We start from the raw sequence: 6,086 nt of genomic DNA, 5'->3' as shown, positions 1-6,086 counted from the left end.
ACCTTCCCCCCTCCCTAAATCCTTTTAAAGAAACTGAAAACGTAATTTAAAGTTACCCTCTAACTGAAGCGGCGGGTGCGATTTACGACGGTACCTTGAACACCTTTGTCTCTTCATGTCAACTATAAAATAGAGATGCGTGTTATACTTAAAAAAGAAACAGATTATTTTAATTAAATAATTCTTATAAAAGTGACAGTCGCATTTCTTACTTTTAAAACAACATAATTGGTTTTCATACATTTTGATCAGATTTAGGTTTTAAAGGGAAACGTTGCAAATCAGGGAAGTCCCTCTTTAACTGAAGGGTCACTTAACATTCTGACATCAGATTCCCTCCCCATAGTCCCATAATTCTCGCATCTATTTATTCGATCTAAACATGCTAAAGATTGCGGGATTTAGAAACCTTTTTTGCCGGTGTTAATCCCGGAACCGAGACTCGGGCTTAAAAATGCAAATATCCCTCTCCCCACCCCGCGGGAAAAAGTCGGCCCCTCCCTCGGTATTGTATACAAACAATGCAGCAAAAAATTAACAAAAGGTGTGATTCGCGCATTATCTCGTTTAAGTTTTACTGTTAATAAATTAGTTCATTTGATTGTACTCAGAAACTTTGCTCCAAAAGCAGTTAATACTTTTGGACAGGTTTTATTTCTTTTTAATTTTTAAACTTAGTCTTTAAAATCTCTAAAAACGATATATCATGCAGCCCTCCAATTATATTATAAAGATTCACAACACCTTAAACGATATATCATGTAGCCCTCCAATTATATTATAAAGATTCACAACACCTTAAACGATATATCATGTAGCCCTCCAATTATATTATAAAGATTCACAACACCTTAAAACTTTTCTCAAACCACGGAAGAATGAGATATACTATTTTTTTTTAGTGAAAATCAATCATTTTCTATTGTGTTAAATGTTTAAAGAATTAGTCTCTGTTTGTCTTCCCGTTTGTATGTCTGATCAAAGATCATGAACCCCTTGATTTGTTTGCCAAAAATGTGTAATAAGCAAACACGGTAGAACCACTGGAATGTTCTTAACTTGGTTTAAAAATTCTAAGTTGAGAAACTTGACTTAAACTAAGAAAATGTTTATTTCCAGACAAAGCTGGGTTCCCAAGCTAGCACATGAATAAGGTACAATGCTGTAAGCTCTAAGCATCAATATATTGGATAAATCACTTTAATCTGAGTCAAATGTTATTTTATGTAATGTTTGCAAACTATTCAAAAGTATTTAAAAGTATTACTTAAATTTTGCCAGTTAAATATGAGTCGGTAGCAAATGCAAATTAACCTTAACCAAAAACAAGGGGAATAACTTCCCCAGGGGTCAAGTGAGTCGACCGGCTGTAAACTTCCCCAGGGGTCAAGTGAGTCGACCAGCCGTAAACTTCCTCAGGGGTCAAGTGAGTTGCCACAATAAAATTGTTCTCATCAGTTCTTATATTCGTACACAGACAAAGAACACAGGCGCAAAAGAACAATTGTGTTTATAGCTGAATATATTAAAAAAGAATTACAAAATACACAGTGTTACCCACAAAGGATGAGACTTCAAAGACGACAGTGAATTCATACTATCTTTGTCTTTATACAGTCATGATTCCCTGCAAATGTAACCTTGTTTCTCTCTTTGCAAAATCAAAAATAAACCATTAAAATGGTATGGTGGTAGGCGACTGTATCAAAATAATAAAGACAACTTTTGATTTCAGTTTTGATTTATATTAAGCTTTTTAACAGCACAAATACACAAAAACATTGAAACAAAGAGGAGTTGTCAATTTAACAATCTTCTTTTTATTACTTTTAAACTTGTATATAGTTCGTAAAAAGCTTGTACACAATTAAAACTTAAATTAAAAAAGTAGTCTTCTTGTACACAATAAAAAGTTAAATAAAATGTCGTCTTCTTTATATTGAACTGGTATATAGTTCGAAAAAATGTCGTCTTCTTTATATTGAACTGGTATATAGTCTGAAAAAATGTCGTCTTCTTTATATTGAACTGGTATATAGTTCGAAAAAATGTCGTCTTCTTTATATTGAACTGGTATATAGTTCGAAAAAATGTCGTCTCTTTATATTGAACTGGTATATACTATATAGTTCGAAAAAACCTTGTACATAATTAAATCTTAAATAATAAAGTCGTCTTTTTTATATTGCTATAATCGCCTGCCAACGTATGTTTTAGACAGAAGACCTAATTTGAACTTGTTATTGTCATATTTTAATAGTTATCGGTTTTCTTTGCAGTCTCATCTTTTGTGGATAACCCTGTATATTACGCAATATTTATATGATATCAGTTGAAAATATTTTGATATTTTTTGTTCTTCTTTTTCTTCTTGTTTACATCTTTCAATCATATTTCGGCTAATTTTCAGAAAAACGAAAAGATTTTTTTGGATAACTGCACCCCTTACCCCTTCTACAAAATGGAGAGGAATCTTCCACAGCAGAACAGGGTGTTAAGGATGGTGGATACACAAGCACAAATAAGCTAATAAAGTTTCAGTTTTTTTTTTAAAGAGTTCCATATATAATCATTTAATTAAAAAAACTAAATATCTGCAACATTCCATTATCAGAAAGTGAAGAATACGACATTTGATGAATTCTTTCGATGTATTCGTTATTAAAGGTTTCACTGTATGTTAAGTTAAATTAAATTTTAGCACAAATACGAATCAAGTACTAAAAATTATGTGACTTTTATAAAGAATAGTAACTAACTGACACTAGAATTATCAGACAAACAGACAATGAATGAGAATGAATACCAGACAAAGCAATCTAAAATCTTAATTAAAACTTTTACAAATCTTTTAATCTACCTAGAGAATAATCCGCCAAACAAAACTCTAGAAAATGTTTCAGATTTTCAAGTATTTAAAACACTATTTTTATTAATAAAGAAGTATTACAAAGATATTTTTCTTCCTTTAGGGGGAACTAAAAGGTTCAGAGCAAATGCTTAATGATACATAGCTATTTTTCGTAAATTACGATTCTAACTTTTTTCCCGATAAAAGACGACCCACTAAACTTAGAATCTCAAACCCAAACTAAAACATACTCGTGACTCTTCCGAGTTCCCCTATCAAAATTGGAGGCAAATCGGTCCAGGGGTTCCTGAGCTATGATTGGACAAACAAACAAACAGACATGAGACAAACAGAGATTACAACTTTATGTATAGATTACTCTTTGAAAACCTCTAAACTTTTTAAACATCACTTCAATTGAAATAAAAAAGTAGATTTTGGACATTTTTCAGTTTTTTGTGTCGCAAGGCCCAGTGGGTGCAAAAAAGTTGAGTCATTATCTTTCTGATATGGTTTGCATTTATGTTTTATAAAAAAGGATCCTTTAAAAATATATTCGTCAATATTTTTTTTAAATCTTACATTTTTTATTTACATTTGACAAATTTGTTTATTTACATCATTTGCTAAAAAAAAATTTGCCTTTTTAAATTGTTTTCTAAATAAACCCTGATCCGATTAATTCATGGTCTTTATAAATCATTTTTAAAGGGACCGTTCACTTATTTGGGTAATTTTGGGGTACACTAAATAGCTCATAAGCTATTGATTAGTAAAATGCTGAAAAGAACGCGGCAAGAAAAATTAAAGGTTGCGCGCATACGGGAACGGGATTGTAAATTATAAATGGGTAGTTGACAATACATTAGGCAACTGATTGAGGGGTGTCATCATCCGAGGGGGTAGGGGGGGTTGATTCTAGGATTTTCGACCTTTCTGGCAATAACAGATATTGGTTGGAGAACTGACAGAAGCTTTGTATGTGTGGAGAGAATCGACTAGAGAGTTGGGTTCTCCCATCCCGCTCCGAAACTTTTAAAAATAAACTATTTCGGATTACTCACAAATGCATCATTGCATGTAAGATGTATATTTTATTTACATCGAATGTGTAGTTAAATCTACGAACCGAAACTGCGTAATTGTTAATTGATTGTCGTAGAGAACGTCGTCTTTGTATATACATTTTACACGTTTTAATACAAAAAACGTAAATTTATTAAATATCAAAAGTTTTCATATTTTAGTATATACTAGCGAATACATAACGGCATTCAAATATGATAAATTTTTTTGGGTCCCTTTTTCTACTATATTAGACATATAGTATAAAAAGGGACCGTCCCTTTGCGCTCGAATTCTGAACAAAAATCGGCTTTTTGTTCGGCCCCAGAAAAGAAAGACTAATACCAATTAGCTAATAGGCTATTTAGTTTACCATAAAATCACCCAAATAAGTGAACGGTCCATTTAAATCTCATGTATAACTTATAAGTCTCATTAATGAAACTAATTTTCAACAGAAAACTTATTTTTCTGTTTCCTAGGAAATATTTTGAGATTAATTAAGAAATTGTAAACAGAGTTTTCTAGAAAAATACAAAAAATGTAACTTTTTTGAGATGTACTTTTACGCATTTTTCCTCTCCTCCCCCTCTCCCACTCCTCGCTGCGAAATTCCGTTGCTTTTAAATAATTCACATTTATAATTTCTATGATTGATCGTAATAAAAAATAAACAAATAAAGATTTTATTGCCAATCTATATTTTGCTTGTCTGGGTGTCTGTCTGTTTGTTTGTATCCAATGAATGTCAACTAAATTCGATTTTCATTAAATTCTAAAATCCGCGAAATTTTTTAATGAAATCCGCGAATTTTTTTGTCTGTTTTACAATGTAAACAAACAAAGAGAAAATGTTTCACAATTGAAATAGAAAATGGGCGCAAAGTGCCCTAAAAGCCTAGTTGATATAAAAAAACAGAATTATTCTGTAGTGGATATTTATAATTCTATTTTTCCACATAAGTAAATCTATAACAAGAAAAAGTGATTTAAATTTGTTAATGTCAAATACGTAAGCTCAAAGCTCACCATATGTAAAATGTATGTAACTTGCCCTACAAAAATGCAACTGTAAAACTGTAAAAAAGGACATGAACACTCGCAATCAAATCGTCTAATCAACAAATCATTTTAACCTTAGGGTATAACCCTATGATATTTTAAACTTAACTTTTACATCTAACAAATACCAAAAGTCTACGACATCAGATTGCAAAGATATAGTGATTAGAAAATTAGAATTTGTGGCGAGTGTTCAGTTTCTCTGTCAAGATTGTTAGTTGATGAATTTATCAGCTTTCTCAGATAACGTTTGTGGTTAAAATCAGCAAATCATTTTTGATTATTAATTATGCTTTTAACATAATATTATCCTCTAGTATAATTTTCTTGTTTTTAGATAAAAAGTACGTTCACATGGTGCTCATTGAAATTTGTCACATTTTCTGACATTAAAAAAAATTTTCACGTTTTTGAAAAAAAAGTTTAAATCTAAGTTCACTTTTTAACTTTTTTAAACGGTTCTTTATTCTTTTTCTGAATAATCATTTTAAATATCGCTAACGGTGCCCTTAAGAATCCTTGAAATTGTATTTATTTCTCAAGTTGAATATTGAATCATATGATTTGATGGTGTGACGATATAGTTCTTTAGTCTAGTTAAACATGAGGGAAAATATTCAAACATTTTTAGTCTTTCAACTATTTCAAGATATTTCTAGTTAGTGGCTTCATATATCAGTGCTCTTTATAATAATATGAGAAATTTATACATCAATGTTTAATGTTTTGATGATTATTTTGTTTGATTTTTAAAAAGTTTGTTTTCCATATTTGTTTAATTCTTTTTCGATGTTGAAATACGATTTAAAAATATAAATTTATAAAATATAATGCTAGCAAAGAAAATTGTTTACCTATTTGTAAATCAGAAAAAAATTAAAATTACAAAACATTTATTTTTTTTACTTATATTTTCTGCAATATGATTTGTTTAAACTCTCAATGGATTGCACATGTGATACGCTAGCATTATAGTGTAAACTCATGAATTCAAAAATGTCCTACTCAGGTTTTTTAAAGATTTAAAATTTCTGAGACTTTTATTATATGAACATTAATTTTTCTCAAATATTAAATATCTTGCAAACAAAGTCATCAACGATTACAA

Source organism: Eurytemora carolleeae, unplaced genomic scaffold, assembly GCF_000591075.1.
Source record: "Eurytemora carolleeae unplaced genomic scaffold, Eaff_2.0 scaffold369, whole genome shotgun sequence".
NCBI classification, from domain to species: Eukaryota; Metazoa; Arthropoda; class Copepoda; order Calanoida; family Temoridae; genus Eurytemora; species Eurytemora carolleeae.
This window is presented reverse-complemented; position numbering follows the sequence as displayed.